Source organism: Nicotiana sylvestris, chromosome 1 (genome assembly GCF_000393655.2).
Source record: "Nicotiana sylvestris chromosome 1, ASM39365v2, whole genome shotgun sequence".
Classification (NCBI taxonomy): Eukaryota; Viridiplantae; Streptophyta; class Magnoliopsida; order Solanales; family Solanaceae; genus Nicotiana; species Nicotiana sylvestris.
Window position 1 is genome coordinate 167,896,044 of NC_091057.1, and position 19,324 is coordinate 167,915,367.

The 19,324-nt window shown below is 37.2% G+C and overlaps 1 long non-coding RNA gene across 1 annotated transcript; it reads right to left on the reverse strand.

The window, feature by feature from the left end:
• Nucleotides 1-470: 470 nt before the first annotated feature.
• On the reverse strand, nt 471-908 carry LOC138880727 (uncharacterized). The gene is made up of 3 exons (XR_011403355.1): nt 828-908; nt 672-737; nt 471-558 (listed from the first exon to the last, which is right to left on the reverse strand). It is a non-coding gene; the product is annotated as an uncharacterized lncRNA (long non-coding RNA).
• Between the last annotated feature and the right edge of the window lie 18,416 nt (nt 909-19,324).

Below are 19,324 nucleotides of genomic sequence, written 5' to 3' on the forward strand. Positions count from 1 at the left end.
CTAAACACATTAACCCAGTGCAATAAAAACACAGTCCAACAAATGCAGTGTTTGCACAATCGAAATTCTAAAGTGTTTGCACTTTGCACAATGTGCACAACTGCACAACTGCACAACTGCACATGGCTCATGGCTGAAAGCCTGAAACAAGAATAACATATTATTCTGCAGACAACAACTTCACAATCTGGCAACTGCAGATGCAAACTTGCATGTCAGATCTGGCAATCAACTTAATAGTTAACACTTAACACTGACAGTGCAATAAAAAGTTAAAAACACAGTCCAAACTTAAACACATGGCAGCTGAACACTTAAAACTGTTAAACAGTTAAACTGCAGATGCTAACTTGCACAACTGCAGTCTGCAGATGCTACACTGCAGTCCAAACTGCAGTCTGCAGACAACAACTTCACAATCTGGCAACTGTAGATGCAAACTTGCACGCCAGATCTGGCAATCAAACTTGCGAACTTCTCCGTTATCTTCTTTCACCACAAAGTATTCCCAAATATCGGAGCGTTGAGCAGTAGCACGGGGCATGATTGCACTTGAACCTAAAAAAAAATATAAATCATATGTTAGAATATTATAGTTTGATGATAATAAAACAAAACTACAAACTATTAAGTATATCATTATCACCAAACAAATAGAGTATTAAACTTACCACTCAAGATGCAAGTTGCAACTATACATCAAACAATGCTAGTAGTGCTTCCATTATTTTCCATATCTAAAGATAATACGACCAAATATGTCATACAAATGAAAAAGCATGATATATTATTTTGAATTAAAATACACACAAAATATTAAAGCTTACCAAGCTCGAGTTCCTCAAGATACTTCAAGTCTTCTTCAACACTAATAGGATTCTTCTCTTCTCTAATCCAATCTTGAACACAAATAAGAGCTTGCACACATTTAGTAGTCAATGAACTCCTAAATGAATCAAGAATACGGCCACCAGTGCTAAACGCGCATTCCGACGCTACACTAGAAATTGGAATTACCAACACATCACGAGCCAACTCCGAAAGAATAGGAAATCTAGGAGAAGTGGTTGGGTTTTTCTCATAAACTTTTTAAAGCCTTCATTTTCTACAAAGCTAAATGGTAGTTCATCAGTAACTATCATCTCAATTAAGGCCATCCTAACCACTTTTTGATCAAATTTCCAAATTGATCCTTCATCATTTTGGCAAGATTGAAAATTTATCTTTGTTTGACTATTATCTTCTGCAATTTTAAGTGGGTATTCTTTGCATCTAAGCAAATGATTCTTCAATCCTGTTGTTCCATTCTTAGATGAATTAGCAGCATAAGCTTGTTTACAATATCGACACCGTGCTTTCCCAACCCCATTAACCTCAAATTTATCAAAATGGTTCCAAACGTCAGACCTAGGTTGCATTGCTTTCCTTTTCTTGGAATCTTCACTATCAATGGTGTTGGTGTTACTATCTACCGTAATAGGTAAACTTTCAGTAGAACCAATATCACTTACTTTACTTGTATCTTCCATCTATACAAAATTAAACAAATATAAACATAAATTAACAATCAACAAATTAACTAATAACTACCTTGCTATCAATAACAATCAACAAATTAAGTACCTTGCTACCTTACAAAATTAAACAAATACAAGTATTATCTACCTTGCTACCAAAGTAACATGAGTTTTCTTATGTGTGCACATTATAAGTCTAGGATTAGCATTTTCAGTGGTATTTAGTTATCTTCAAGTATTATCATTTTCTGACTTTTTGAATATCAATAACAATTTCCTGTAACTTAGAATTTGTTGTAGAAACATTATTCTTGATAGTTTCTAAGGTCTTGATTACATCAATCATAATTGTGACAATAGAGCTGATGTAACACCATTGAGAACTCCAGCTCAGCTGAGAAGCTAAGAGAGTGACTAAATCTTTTCTTGAAATTTTAGAAGCCAACATACTAGAAGATACTGTATTTCATGATTTTCAAAGAGAGGAGTCTGCTATTGTTAGCTGCTCATATGAATATGATATGGTAAAGTTCAAAAAATCAGACCTAAACAAGGTAATACAACCAAAAGAAAGAGTATGAACGTGATACAGATGATATTTTCCTACTAAAGGGAAAAGCTCGGAACATCAGTTCATTCAATCAGCATTCAGCAATACAACCAAAAGAAAGCGAAACATACCTTTGAAATTGAAATTGAATCGAGCTCGGAAGACTGGAACAGGACAGCAGCGTCTTCGACACTTCGTTTGCCCGGAATCGAATCGAGCTGGAAATCGCCGCCTATAACCCTAAAATAGTTTGATGCAGAAAATCAGAAATTAAATCTCAACAAAAACCTCAGAGAGTAGTCGAGTACTGGAATGAGATCATGAGAATGAGATGAGACTTACAAAACTTACAAAAGTAGTGAAGTTAACCGGTGAAGATGAGATGATATCCTAGACTGGTCGTAACTCAACTCGCAGACTGATATCCTAGAGTCGCAGTCGATTCTCGTCTTCTTCTTCTCGTTCTCGATGATATCTCCTAAGCACCGAAGGCTGAAGCAGTAAGCAAACCCTAATACCCTATCTCGATCTCGAATTCTCGATGATATCTCCGACTCCCAGCCCTAGACCCCAAGTGTATTAACACCAAAACTCTGAGTGTTGGACTGTTGAGTGTTGGGAAAACGTCTAAGACTCTAAGGTAGAATTGGGTTTGGGGCGCAGCTAGGCCTAGGTGTGGGCGTGTGGGCTGTGGCCCAAAGTCAAATAAAATAGGTAATTGGGTTTGGGGCTTTGGGGTTTGGGTTGTATTAATATTACCAAATTTTGGTATTTCGATTTACCGAAATAATTCAATTATAAAACCGAAAACCGAACCGAAATACCAAAATTCAAGTACCGAATTAGACTGAAATACCGAAAAAACTGAAACCGAAATACCAAATTAATTTGGTTCGGTTCGGAATTCGGTTTTTCGGATTTTATGCCCACCCCTAATAGGAAACGGAATATATACCTTATCTTATTACTTATTGGTCACGCCCAATTATGCCTTATAAAAAGGATAAAGTGGTCGTTGCAAATATAATCCGGTTTACAAGTTCGGAATCGAATCCCACAGAGAACTAAGGCTTAGCTACAGTTGTTCACTATCACCAAGAATACAAGCTTGAACAATTCCAAACTTATAGATATTAAGATTCTTGTGTTTAACTAACTAACTAACAAATTAAAATAATAAATTAACACTAAAGATACTACAGGTTGGAGAAAAGATTAAGGAGGTTTGGAAATATGATTTCCATAATTGTCGGAATCCTTCCCGCTGTGTCTTCTATAATTTCGCCTAAGTATTCTCTACCGATCATGAGCGCTTTGCGTGTTGTAATTCTCTCCCGAGTAATTATGACAATTTACTAGACATACTCTCCCGAGTGACGCTAGCTGGCTTTAATTACAGCTCACTTAGATCACATCAAAGGTTTTGTTATCCCTAATCCCACCTTTAAACTCTTGGTTATTGATTCCTTACATATGTCGGAAGTGATGTTGTTCAGCAACTACCTAAATATACACTCTCTCCTGAGTAATACATACTAAATAGGCACAGCTAATTGATGACCCTTCAATCAACCACAAGAATAATAGAGTTGAACAAATAGAGAAAATACTACGGCTCAATTATATAAAAACATAACAAGAATTTATCCTACAAAAGGTTTCATCAAAACCCTAGATAACAAATTAGCTATCCATAATACTATGTAAAACTACAATACTAAAAGTCATAACCAACAATGAAAAATAGGAAGGGGAAGGAAAAACTCGTAAAAGAATTCCCTGCCTTGTTCCTATTGTGTCTCTGCCTCCTTAGGTCGAATCTGTGTCTCAAATCTGTCCAACCTTCCTGAAACTACCATTTTTCTATGTATATATATCAAGTAGGGTTGGGATTAAGCAATTACACCTTCTACTACGCGAAAAAGGACACATTTTCCGGACAGGACGTGCGCGGCCGCGCTTGGACCGCGCTTAGACCGTGCATATTCACTTTGATTCAGCCTAACGAGCGCAGCCTGAGAACGGCCGCGCTCTTGATGCACGCTTTTCACCCTGTTCCGTTTGGAATTTGAAACACGTAAAACATGAAAGTTGTAGCCTTTTGAGTTAGCTTTCCAACCATATATTGTGGAGCCCAAATGGAGTTCTGAGAAAAAAGTTATGTGCATTTTACTAGAGTGCGCTATATGCCTACTCGATTCTTCGTTTGTTCTAACTATCATCCGTTGATCCCCGAACACGATCCCTGATTAATTCCTTAGGCTTTTACTGAGAATTCAAAGCTCCGAATAACTTGAATTTATTCCATAACATCTACATAGCTCGGAATCACTTTTACAAGACATAAAACACACAATTAGTGCAGAACACTAGCGATTAAAACTCAAACTCAATTAAAGTGTAGTAAATTAAAGTGTAATAAGCGACTAAAATACGTAATTATAGACTATCATCACTTATCATAGAGCTTGCTCTATGAAGCTACGCCAACCAGAGACGGATTCTTTATTTGTGCTTTGAAAATATATTCTGTTTGTGATCATTAAAATGTGTTAGCTTGCTTAAATTTATCTTGGATAGCTGTAGGCAATTAAAATTTGATTAAATTTAAATTCAAAAGAAATTTGAATTTAATCTTAAATTAAATATATTTTGGTCCAATAAAAGTATTTTGGGCTAATATAATTGGATTAATTATAGAGAAGTCCAATATTATTGGGCTAGCTCATTTAATTGGGCTACAAATGATGAGCCCATCTCATTAGGCGCAAGATATAATCTTCATAAAGGTCCAATTTGGTGACACTTGTTAAATGATGTGGCATGACAAGTCAAACGGAAAAACCAATAGGATCATGCCACGTGTCAAAATGACAAGGCATGCCAAGTCAAATTAAAAGGCCAATAAAATCGCGACACATGTGCATGTGACATGTTCTGGCCAATCAAATGTGACCTTGTCACTCTTCAATTTGATTGTCGTTTATTTTTATCATAACTCTTCCCTCCCACAACTATAAATAGGGGTCTTCACAACTCAGAAAAGAGAACAGAAGTTATAACAAGAAAACACAAGGGAGCTCGTGGATCAAAGGCCACAATTCTCTACAAACTGTAAGTGTTCAAGCACTTCAATACAAATTTCAAGTATCAAGATCAAGAACGAAGTCAAATTAAATACAAGGCGTTCAAAACCAAGGCTACTTGTTCGTGATATAATTCATGGCAACAATAAAAGTGTTCGCAATGGGCAAATCAAATTCAAATTCAAGAACAAGCTCAAATGCCCTTGAATTTATATTGGAAAAGTAGAATCAGGGAATTCATAGAGATTGTACACTCAAACAATTTGAATATTGCAATATTTTTCGGTTTTAATTTTATTTTCTCGATGCAATTTATTGTCTACAATAGCATACTGCAGATCGGTAAGAAACACTATTGAAATTCTAATTCATTGTTCTACATATTAAATTTGCTTCCTTTGGTGCTTAATTAAGAAAGTTGAGATCGACTACAAAAAAAAAAAAAAAAGGAAAAACTACACGGTATAGTGGTTCTAAAAAAAAAATAACAGCCAAAATATATATTTTTGTTAATATTATAATATACCAAAAATATACATATTTTACACATAATCAATGTATATTTTTTTATATATTAGATAGCGAAGATAAATATTTTTGAGCAAAATACATTTGTAGCCACTCGCTGCAAACTTATATCATCTGGTAACCACAAAATTTCAAATACATCTAGTAGTCTAAAAGATATTAGAATGGTCAGCCCAAATTCCACCAACCACACCGCATATATTTTTCTTTTCCACCATCTATCAGACATCCACACAAAAAAGCTCCACCATTGCCCTGCCACTATTGCACCGATGTCGCTACCGCCATGACACCGCTACCACCTCCATGCACTGCTGTGAGCACGTGATTTTTGTTTTACGAGACAATCGCTCCAAAAGAAATAAAATAATAACAAACGGCCCTGCGGTGCAATTTTTGGATTTTACATGGTACTTTGTTAATTATTTATGATTTTTGCCCATTTTTATTTTTTATCAAAACAAAATACAAAAAATATAGATGTCATGCGTAATTTGAACCGTAATCCGGTTTGTTAAATAGAAAATCATAAAAATCCGCATTTTTTGTCCTGATTTGTTTGCCTTGTTTAATTTTACCTACTTTTAACATTTTTTTTATGTATGCGTGTAATAAATACATTAAGTGTTGATTAATGTTGTTTAGTTTTTAGTTTAATTAGGTTGTATGTTTAAAAAAAAAATTTTAGAAATAAAAAGAGGGGTTTGAAACTTGTTTCTAGTTAAGTTTGGGCCAATTCCCATTGCAAAATCTGAGGCCCAAACCCCACAACCCAACCCAAAACCTGTGCTTGCCCCGGTCCAGACCAGCCTACTTCAAAAACGTCCAAACGACGTCGTTTTAACCTTGCCTGATCTGGGCCGTTGATCTCAGATTGATCAACGGCCAAGATCACTTCCTCATAACCCATGATGAACCCGACCCATTTCCACCCGGACCAACCCAAACCCCCTTTAGATGAAACGACACCGTTTCTCCTAAGCCTTCAGATCCAAGCCATTGATTTCGATTGATCCGACGGCTGAGATCAACCCACCCATTCCATATATAAGCCCCCTACCATACCCTGCCCCCTATCCAAGACCCCGCCTTCGTCCTCATCCCATTCCCCTCCAAACCCTAAGCCGCCCCTGTATTCTTCACCATGAAAGCCGGCGGCATGAACGCTGGTGGCCTTCACCTTAACACCATAGGACCATCTCACCCCCCTGAACATGGACCTGTAGACTGTTTAGTTCGAATCATCCTCCAGGTCCTCGAATCTTCATTTGAAGATTCGAGCAAAAACTCGATCTACACCGATCTGCCCTAGATTCATACCAGACAATTCCCGGACCCCCCTCGTGACCAAACCATGCTTGGTTTGGTCCGAATCTAACCATGGAAGCCCAAGTTCCAAATCTACCTTCCACAAAACCTAAAAACCCCAAGCCTGGTCCGTGCCTGTTAAGCCAAGAGGTTAGGGTCTAATGGACCTTAATCGAAGTTTTCTCATCTGAGAAACCCTTCGATTAAAGTCCGTTCAACCTTAAAAAGGGTCGGTTCAAACACAAGCTGATTTTCTGTTCCTTCTTTCAAAGTTTTAAGGTAAGTTTTGTTTTCTCTTTATTTTATTTTTTTAGTCCATGTGTTGTTTAAAAGGCTGTTCATGTTTTGTAAAATTTGTGTTTTTGAATTTTACCAACTGTGTCCTTTCCACCTTGCCTGAACCTCGGTGTTTGATTGAATCCTTCTTCTACTTGTTCTGATAATGTGTATGTATGTATGTGTTGTGCAATTAGCTGAATTTCAAATTTGAACTGATTAACTGATTCCTCGAGTACAATTTTGCTTAGTCAGTACAATTCAAATCATGTGCTTGATACTGTTAAATGTCTGATTTTGGCTACGATTGTACATGTTATGATTAATATAGTCGAGTCGACATGTGTCGTCAATTAGTTTTAACTGTCTAAACAATAACCAATCGATTTGCTTCTGGACACATTTGCTTGAATCAATTAGGAACTGAGTTTGTTTACTTATAGTTGTTATTTTGAATCAAAAATGTAAAAGGATTGTTTTGTTTAGTTACAGTTCTGAATTGGAGGGCATGTGCACTTGTGCACAACATATGTACTTATGCACCACATGTGCATTGTGCACAACCTGTGTCCTGCATAAAGGTTTTTATTAAGTCTAAAGTAATTTGACAGCACATGCTGTCAGATTACATTCTGCTGCCCATATTCTGCTTTAAGTTTCAGAAATAATAAACATTACTAAAAAGGTAAGCCTGCCAAGGGAATATCATGGGGGTTTGTTTTTATTTATTAAGTAGAAACTGAAAAGAAAGGCAACACATGGGAGGGTGTTCTGATTGTCCAAAGAGGCTGTTAAGGGTTTTATTTTAGGCATATAAAAGGGGACAGAAAAGATTAGGGAGAGGGGGAGATAGACCCAAGAGGAGGAGAGCAAAAATATATACACATACACACATAAGTCAGGCATACAGACTTTAAGATAGACATAGATACACACACACAGACAGAGAAAGAGAGAATACACATAGAAAAATTTAGTTTTGGAGATTGAGGGTTGCAGTTCTGAAAAGCAGAAAACTGGAAAGAACTCTGTTTGATAACACAGACAGACAAAACTATAAATTGCATTCTTCTTGCTGTCTTGATTTCAATGGTCTTGACCTGTTTGTCCAATACATGATTTCTTCTAAATCCAACTGAGTCTGCTGGTTGTTTGTTGTTTCACTCTGGGATTTGGTCTAGCTGGGATTTGGTTCTACTCCAATTATTTTGTTTTGTTGCTGCTGCTGCTATTCTGCTATCTGCTGCCGCTGACTCTTCTGCTTCACTTCTTCTTTGCATTTCAGCATTCAGGTACACATTTCGAGTCCCATTTTTGGTGTTAACTGTAACAGTTCGAAAGCATGAAATGAAAGGAGTTTGAAGAAATTTAGATGTCTGTTTTGTAATGCTCATGGTATATTGACTTCTTTTGTATAAATTGATTAGTGCGTAATTCAGTAGCGAAAGATTAGTTAGTTAATACTTAATCAAGTTTTAGCCTCTTGCATCTTAGTTTATAGTTGTTTGTTAGTACAAGATGTAATGGTACAATACGTAGAATGTATGGATAATTGGTATAGAATTTTCGACTGGATTCCCGTTTAACTATAATGACATGCATAGGATAGAATATTTCCACCTTACACAATAATGTTCTGTGTTATTTTAGTTCTTTTATCAGGACCGCTAGGCAATATATAGGAGCACGTTCGAATCCCCATTAGTAATAATGCCTAGCGTTCAATTTCCTTAATCTAGCCTAAATAAGTCTAGTTAAGTTCGATTCGAGAAATGTTTGGATACAAGTATAGCATTCTGTCAATCTCGCACGTTTCACAAGGTACGACGCCTCTTCACTTTGTAAACAATAAAACAGAAATTAATAAGAATCTGTTTTAGGCCAAAGCATATAATTAAATTAGCATGTATCTTTTTTCCTTCTCGTTTTAAAGACAAATGCATTAGAAATGTAGCCACTGTAGGATATCCTTTCTAAAATAGAGACGAGCCTCGCCAAATAAAAAATGCGAAATTGCGGGGCCCTCAACAACTAAACATAATAAATATTTAGAATTCAGGACAGGCCGTTTAGTAAACTTCATGGCCTTTCCCAAAAGTAACAATACACTAGTTGCTTTAGGAGCACCTTTAATAATTTAACCTTCTTAAACACGGGTGCACATTGATGTGACCCAAATCCAAGTCTCAACGGAGTCAAAATGTGTCGACGACTACGGGTGCATTGATTGTGACGTGGTTCGAGATGCATTTTCACGACGTTGCAATTCTATAAAAATAAATGATAATAATAAAAGCGGTTTTAAACTTAATAAAAGCACATAAGTCACAACATGTATTTAAATCAGATATTTAGCCATTATAACAATTTAAGCGACCGTGCTAGAACCACGGGATTCGAGGGTGCCTAACACCTTCCCTTGGGTCAACAGAATTCCTTACTTAGAATTTCTGGTTCGCAGACTTCATTTGGAAAAGTCGAAAATTTCCTCGATTTGGGATTCAAGATAAATCGGTGACTTGGGACACCAAAAGCCAAACCTTTCCCAAGTGGCGACTCTGAATTAAATAAATAATCCCATTTCAAATATTGTCACTTAAATTGGAAAAACTCCCCTCGCGCATCTTACCCTTCGGGGCGGGCGCGCAAAAAGGAGGTGTGACAACTGCTGCCACCACACCATCTACCCACATCCCAAAAATGATAGATCATCAAAAAGCAGACTCACGCACCCCTGGACCAGCCTCATCCACCCCAATTCCACTATCAAACCTAAAGAATTAAGAACTAAAAGAGAGGGGAAAAAGATTGAAAAGAAGAAAAGGCAGTATAAACAGACAAATTGAATAGAAAGAAATAAGATCTAAAGAGAAAAAGAAAGAAAGATTGAGAGTATTTGAGAGAAAAATTATACATTTTATATAAGGAAAATATATTAATTATTTACTTTATATACAATTGTAAATTTTATGTGCACTGCATATATACATTATACACTATTATATGATTTATATACAAAATTATATGAATATTGAATTTGTATAAAAAGTGTATATGTATTATATAAGTGTAGATACATCTTTCATATAAATGTGCATACATAATATATACACATTATATACAATATTCATAACACTCAATGTACCCACTATAATCTTACACGTCCAGTTTTGTATAATACATGTATAATGAATGTATATATACTATTATATACTTTATATAGAAAATATATACAAATTATATTAACATTGAATTTGTATAAAAAATGTATATGCATTATATCAGTGTAAATACACCTTTTATATAAATGTGCATACATAATATATACATATTATATACAATATTTGCAACACTTAATTTAGCCACGATAATCTTTTACGCCCAATTTTGTATAATATGTGTATAATAAATGTATCACTCGTGTAAAATGTATACACATTGATTATACACCATATTATACCATTATTATATGCTGATTACACAATGTATAAATAAAGGAGCACTGATGGTAATGGAGGACAATGAACTTGGCTGGAAAAAATCTTTTCTCCGGCCGTGGCTATTTTATTTTCTCCATTTTTCATCTTCTTGCAAAATCATCCAAAAAAATCATGTAATATTATATCTGAAAGTGGACAGAAAGCGAAGAAAGCGGCAACCACCGCCAGACTTTTGCGGAAAATTACTCAAGAAGGTAAATATTTTTGCATCTAAATAAAGGAGGGGGAGATCTCAAAGAAAAAAAAAGAGAAGTTTGAAAAAGATGTATGTTGGTGTCGCTATGGAAGAAGAAAAGAAAAAAGAAAAAAAGGAGAGAGTGAAGAAGGAAAAAGATAAAAATAGAGGGAAAGAAAGATGGAAGTCACTGGTATATTGAAGAAGGGAGAAAATGAGAAGAGAAAGAGAGAGGGGGGGAGGAGGAGGAGTAGGCGACTGAAAAGTGCATTGGGAAGGGGAGAAGTGCATTGGAAATAGTGGCTATAATTTGTTAATAGATTAGGCCTAAAGGCTATTTCAGGCCCATGGGAGAAAATATGGGCTAATTAAATTTTCAAGGGCTATAGAGGGTCATTTTCTCAATATTTTTGGCGGACTGATCAAATGTGTAACTTGGGCCTATATTTCGAGCCTGAACCTAATAATTAAGGGAGAAATTAAAAAATAGCCAGATTTACAACTGGTCGTTCAAAAATAGCCCAGTTTCAAAAGTAATCGGAATTTAGCCACTTTTCATGTAAAGATAAGTCTGAGCGAAAACACTGTTCAAAACCCGGAAAATACGCCAGTATATTATACTGGAGTTCCAGTATAAGTATGCCTGAACTCCAACATACTATACTGGAATTCCAGCAAGTATAATTGTCCAGTATAATATACTGGAGTTTGGAGCACCGGTGCTCTAGTCTCTAGTATATTATACTGGAGTCAGCAAAGTATACCGATCCAACATAATATGCTGAGTTCATACACAAGTGCACCGAACTCTAGTATATTATGCTGGACCGGTCTCTATTGCAGCAAAATAATGGCTATTTTTCATTAACTTCGTAAACGCTGGCTATTTTTCAATGACCAATCTGAAAACTGGCTATACCGTGCTGTTTTTACAATAATTAAGGTCACGCCATCTGGTTTGTTAATAACCTAGGCCTGAGTTGAATTGGGCTGAAATGAGATTATGCTTGGGTTGGATGCGACTAACCTTTACGTGGGCCAATCTCACATTACATAGCTTTGGGAAACCAAAACAATGACTAACAGGAAAAATCAGATATGGACCATGTTGTGTATGGATTAGGAACAAAATGCAGAATCACAACGTGTTTCCTATTCTACGTGCCATGAAGCATTAATTATAGGCTATTTAAGTTAATTATTCATTATCTATTGAAATTAGGTGTACGCTAGGTATTCGTCACATTAATTAACCTCCATGAGGACCTTTTAGTTCCTTTTTGTTAATCTGAAAGTAATTGAAGAGAAATTGAGTCTCATTCTGTAGAAAACCCTAAACGATGTAAACGAAAAGGAACCAGAGATTGGAAATTTTTTGTGTATTGAAAATAAATATGATAGTCTGTTTAATTATACAAAGTAACCTATCATTACCTATTTATACTACAAAGAATAATTCAATGGCTATCTAATAAAATGGGCTATCTATGCAATAATATTACAAGACTATGTGCAAGGCTATCAATGTATTAGTCGGCTGGGCATGTGTCTGTTGGGCTTGAGTTGGTTGGGCCGGGATTGAGTAGGAACATATTGCAAGGAAATCAGTCCACAAGCAAGTTTTTCCCGAACAAAATGACAATCAAGCTCAATGTGCTTGGTCCTTTCACGAGAAACAGGGTTCTTGGCAATTCTGATAGCAGACTTGTTATCACAGTGAAGAGGAATAGGAGCAGAAATGTTGAGACCCAAGTCAGCCAAGAGTCTCACAAGCAAAGTAAGTTCAGCAACAGCCTTTCTTAGAGCCCTATACTCAGCTTCTGCAGATGACAATGAGACTGTGAGTTGTTTCTTAGACTTCCAGCAAATAGGATTGCCTCCAAGAGTCACAAAATAACTACTGACAGACTTCCTTGAAGAAGGACAGTCTGCCTAATCAGAATCTGAAAAAGCTTGAATGAAGAAATTCTGACATCTGTTGAATAAAATGCCTTTATCAGGGTCTTTGACCAAGTATCTAAAAACATGAAGAGCAACATGCATGTGAGCAATTCTGGGAGCATTAAGGAACTGACTAAGATGTTGAATTAAGAAGGAGATGTTAGGTCTAGTGTGTTGCAAAAAATTTAGTTTCCTAATCAGTTTTCTGTAGGGAGAAGGATCAACTAATGCATCACCAGAAGTGGAGGTAAGCTTGATAGACATGTCCAAAGGTGTCACCACAGATGAGGCAGAAGAACAATGAAATTCTGAAAGCAGCTCCTTCAGGTATTTGTGTTGGGTGACAAAAATACCATCAGGTGAGTGTGACACCTCAAATCCCAGGAAGTAATGAACAATTCCCAAGTCCTTTATCTTGAATTGTTCATCCAGAAATGCTTTGAGAGAGAGCATTTCAGATGTATCATTCCCAGCCAATAGGATGTCATCCACATAGACAACAATAAGAACAGTAGAGGTAGCAGAAGACTTGGTGAGCAAAGAATAGTCATTGAGACTTGAGGAATAGCCCTTGGATATAAGAGCATGAGATAGCTTGGCAAACCATTGCCTAGAGGCCTCTTTAAGGCCATATAAAGATTTCTTCAACTTGCACACAAGCGGAGGATCAGAGGATGAGGGAGATACTGTAAGACCAAGAGGAATCTGCATGTACACCTCTTCAGAAAGATCTCCATGCAAAAAAGCATTGTTTACATCAAGTTGGTAAATGTCCCAAGAATGTTTGGCAGCCAAGGCAAGCAAACATTTAATAGTGGTGAACTTGACTACTGGAGAAAATGTCTCAAAGTAGTCAATACCGTCCTATTGAGTATCCCCTCTAATCACCAATATAGCTTTATACCTTTCAATGCTACCATATGAGCGTTGCTTGATTTTATATACCCATGTGCAGGGAATTGCCTTTTTACCAGGAGGCAAAGGGACTATGTCCCAAGTCTGATTTTCCTCTAAGGCCTGAAATTCTTTCCTCATGGCCTCCTACCAAGTAGGATTATGAGCAGCTTGATGATAAAAAGCAGGTTCAGGCAAGGATGAATAGGAAGATGAAGAGGAGGGAGAGATAGAAGAGTGAGCAGGAGGAACATCATAGCAAATGTAATCTTTAAGGTGGATGGGAAGAACAGTAGGTCTAGAAGACTTCCTTAAGGGAGGAGATGAAGAAGAGGAAGAAGTAGGTGGTGAAGATGCAGGATTGATAGGAGAAAGATAAGGATAAGATGAATCAGAAGAAGGGGCTAATGGTGAAGTTGCAAAATTGAAGGGGGAATTAGGAGGAGAGAAAACAGGAGGAATAGAATTGAAAGGGGGTTGTACAGGAATGGGAGAAGTGTGATAAGAAAAAGGAATTGGTGATGAAGGAAAGAATCCAGAAGGAGAAGAAGTGGAAGGAAAGACGTGTTTAGCAAAAATGACATCCCTAGAGTAAAAAACTGATTTGTTGCCCAGGTGTAATAATTTGTAGGCTTTCTTGCCAAAAGCATAACCCAGAAATACAGAGGGAATGACTCTAGACTTGAACTTGTCTCTAGAAGGTAAAGGAACAGTAGCATAGGCTAGGCAACCAAAGGATCTGAGGTGTGTATAAGTTGGATGATGACTAAGTAAAGTTTCATAGGGAGTTTTGTTAGATAGAACTGTAGATGGGAACCTGTTTATTAGATATGTTGCCCCTAATATTTGGTAGGCAACTTAGATTGAAAGAGAAGAGCTCTAGCAGTTTCTAATAGGTGCTTGTGTTTTCTTTCTACTATCTCATTCTGTTGTGGAGTGTGAGAACAAGAAGTTTGGTGAGCAATCCCAAGAGATGTGAGATAATCAGTATGAGAATGAGCAGACCCCAGTTCAAATGCATTATCAGTTCTTATAGTTTGGACTGAAGTGTGGAATTGAGTTGAAACCATGGCTATGAAGGCTTTGATGATAGAAAAGGCATTACCTTTACATGAAAGGAGGTGAGTCCAGGTGACTCTGCTATGATCATCTACAATAGTCAGGAAATACCTGAAACTATTATAGGTGGCTGTATGATAAGGTCCCCAGAGATTAATGTGTACAAGCTGAAAAAGTTTTGTGGATTGTGTGGAGCTATGAGGAAAAGGAAGTCTCTGTTGCCTTACCACTGGACAGATGAAAGACTATTTAAAAGAAAACTTACTAGACAAATGAGGAATAGAAATCATTTTCACAAAAGGCATATGTCCCATCCTTTGATGCCAAAAAACGTTATTTTCATTTATAGCAGTAACATTACAATGAACAGTTGGAACACCAGAAGCAGATACTGTCACACCTCCTTTTTCCGCCCCCGCGAGGGGCGAAGGAGTTTTTTCCAATTAAAGGACAATCGAAACGGGATTTGTTTATTTATTTCAGAGTCGCCACTTGGGAGGTTTTAGGGTGTCCCAAGTCACCAATTTTAATCCCGAATCGAGGGAAAGAATGACTCCATATTACAGTCTGCGCACCAGAAATCCGGATAAGGAATTCTGTTAACCCGGGAGAAGGGTGTTAGGCATTCCCGAGTTCCGTGGTTCTAGCACGGTCATTCAACTGTCATATTCGGCTTGATTATATGATTTTTATACAAGTATGAACTTATGTGCAAATTTTAACTTTTTACCGCTTTCTTAATTATTATTATTATTATTACAAGGAATTGCAACGTTGTGAAAATGTATCTCAAACCGCGTCACAATCAATGTACCCGTGGTCGTTGACACACTTTTACTCCGTTGAGATTTAGATTTGGGTTACATAAATATACACCCGAGTTTAAGAAGGTAAGATTTATTAAAGTGCGTCCTAAAGAGACTAACGTATTGGTATTTTGGGAAAACCGTGAAATTTTCTAAACGGCTCGTCCCTAAGGATAAATAATTAAAGCAATACATTTTGCGAGGGCCCCGCAATCTACGCGTTTTATTCGACGAGGCTCGTCTCATTTTTATTTTTTTAAAAGGATACCCTAAAATGACTACATTTCTCTATTAAATCCGTCTCTGGAATAAAACAATCGGGAAAGACTTTTCAATTACCTGTTCGCAAAATGTGATAACCAGTTGATTGGATCGAAAAAAATAGACATGCATATGGCAACCTTATTCATCGATGGGCGTACATATGAGGTTCAGTTAATTATTCCATACACGCTTAACCCTTAAAGGCGAAAAGACTGAAACTGACCTTATCTAACTTAGGTGGTATTACTACATGTTTCAGGCAACATTTATCCAACCATATGACCTACGCGATTTTATCTTTTGAGATAATCCAAAATGCCTAGCATGCTTTTGAGATATACGTTATATACCGATGAACCAAGGTGAAACAAACGCGATTACTGCATTGTCATTCTTAACCGACCCTATGTGAAACCATTTGTTGGCCGAACATCACTACTACACCACTAGTTTTTTCTTGATTAACATACACCGACAAATTACTGGACCAAACTCTTATAGACTAAAAACTGTTCCATTACACAGTTCGGGGGTCAAACTTTACATGTCGGGTATACAGAATGTTCTAAACTGCAACAGTAAAAGATAAAAATCACTACACTAAGTTCAAACTGCAATTCTTCTTATATTCTTATTCATGCTCCAAGTTCATCATTACACTAGTGAAATTAGAATGTGTACCTGGATGCTGGACAATAAGAATGAAAAGAAGAAGAAGAATGATATCAGCAGCAATCAAACAGACAGCAGTAACACAGCAGCAACAAACAGCAATAGTATAACCACTAGTTCACGAACAACCAACAGCAGTTTCCACAACGATAAACCCACAGGTGGTCGAGTCCCAACCAACAATCCCAGAACAGAGTAGTAAACCAGCAGAAAAATCCAGAATATTCAAATGCAATAATAATAGTAGTTCAATAATCACAACAACTCGACGAATAACCAACAACAGCTTCAATAGCAATAAGACCAAGACCCAATCAACAGCATACAGAAACCCAGAATACAGTAGTAATCCCACAGAGAAATCAGAATACCCTCATGAAATAGTCACAGCCCAAACCTTTTAGAACTAACAGTTTTATTTCTCTCTGAACACTTAATAATTTTTCAGCCTATGCTCTCAATACTCACCGCCTTCTCCCCCGTCACCTTTCCTTGTTCTAAATAGGCCTATTTACAGGCAGAAAAGGCAGGCTCCAGGCTGCTTTTGATCCCTGCCCATAACTCCTTTAAACTAATCAAAACCCCCCAAAGCCCATCTTCTTGATAGCCTATCAGCATGTGTTTTCTGCCCAAAGGTATGGGCAGGCTATAATATTTAATCAAAGTTATGGATGTCTACTTATTTTAATTAACCTCCCACATGCCATTTAATCTGTTCCCCATTATTGCCTTAGTTTAAACATATTATAGTACCCTACTGTCAGCTTACTTAAACTAATCATTTTTGCTCTTTTCAAACCCCCAAACTACCCTTGTCAGCCCCCAGCTATTACTGTTTTACCCTGAGCTTCAGTAGTCTGAGTTTAAACTTCTGAAAGTCCCAACTGAAAACATCCTACTGAGTTCCAGCTATTGCACTGCAACTATGAATCATTCACAGATAGTGTAAAACACAGCTAAATGACAATGGTTCTAACAATCATATATAGCTATACGAATCAGAATGTTTGATCATTCAATCCTGTGAAACTAATCGACGGCGTTTATCTAATCGACTATACTAATTATGACATAAAATAATCAGTCAATCAAAAACTACGAACGGGGTTCCAAAATGGCTTCAAACGACTTTGCACAAAAACAGAGAATCTATATGAATTATCTATTCGATGACATTAATTAACCCGATCATGTATATCACTATACGTATTCAAACATGAACCAAATAGCAATTGACCAAACAAAAGGTCTTATGGGGACGGGGAACAAATTGAAAAACATATATCAGAAACACCAAATAAACCAAACAAACATGTTGACAAACTAAAACAACATTTTAAAAAAAATAGAAAAGAAGGAGGGAACTCACTCTGAAAGGCTTAGACACAGACGACCCCAGCTTTGACCGTATTTTCCCATTTGAGGTCGAACAAACTTTAATCGGGGTGTTCTCAACCGAGAACACCTTGATTAAGGTCTATTAGACCCCAACCCTTTGTTAAACTGGCCAGATTCCAAGGTTCTTGTGTTCTAGGGTTCGAACCAGTCTGATTTTTGGGCTTGAGGATTTGTAGGTAGATTCGGACCAAACCAAACTTGATTTGGTCACGAGTGAGTCCAGGGTGGTGACTGGGGTGAAACTGGGGTGGGTTGGTGTAGGTCAGGGGTTGGGCTCGAACCTTCAAATTAAGATTCGAGATGATTGGGGGTGATTCGAGACAAGGGGGTAGCAGATCCGTGTTCAGGGTGGTGAGGTGCATCAGGGGTGTTATTTTGGTGGTCACCGGCGTCTTTGCCGTCGGGTTTACGTTGAAAGGGAACCAAGGCGGCTGCTAGGTTTTCGAGGGGTTTGGGATCTTTCTGAGAGAGACGAAGGAATAGGGTGGGGTGCTTGGATAGGGTGCGGGGTAAAAGGGTTAGGTTTATATATGAATTAGGGGTTTAGATCCTGGCCGTTGGATCAGGTGAGATTGATGGCCAGGATCTATTCACAGGAGGGGGACGACATCGTTTGGGTGTAGTGGTGGGTGAGACCGGGTGTGGGAATGGATCGGGTCAGGTTAACAGGTGTAGGGGAGGGCCTGGATCCGTTGGATCAATAGGGTTGGACGGCTCAGATCAGCCTGCCTGAAACGGCGCCGTCGAGGTTTAATGAGTGGCCTGATCGGGACCGTTCATTTGAATCAGATCAACAGCTCAAATGGGGTCGCTGATACGACATTGTTTGGGACCGTGCCTGGGCAGCCTGGGTTTGGATTGGGTTGGGGTAATTGATTTGGGCCTGACTTCCATTTATATTTTGGCCCCATCCGAGTTCTTTTCATTTTTTCACAACTCTTTTCTTTTTCTTTAATTACCAAAATTAAACAAAAATTCCTAAATAAATAAAATTACACACATATTATTTAACACCTATTAACACACAAATTAACATTAAATAAAATCACTAAGAAACACACATGCATGTATTTTTGGTTTTCTTTTAACCAAATTATGGCTAATTAATTTCTAAATGTACCATTAATTCCTAAATGCATGCAACGTATTTTTGTATTTTCAACTATTGCAAGGTGAGCGTTCACGGACAAAATAATTATCAAAATATCAAGTATATTCTCAAAAATTATACCCGAAGGTAACTTGTTTTATTTTATTTTTTTTCTTTTGGAGTAGTTTCCGTGAAGCAAAAATCACGTGCTCACAGCTGCCCCTCTTTGTCCGAAAACACAGAGAGTTTTCGCAAAGATA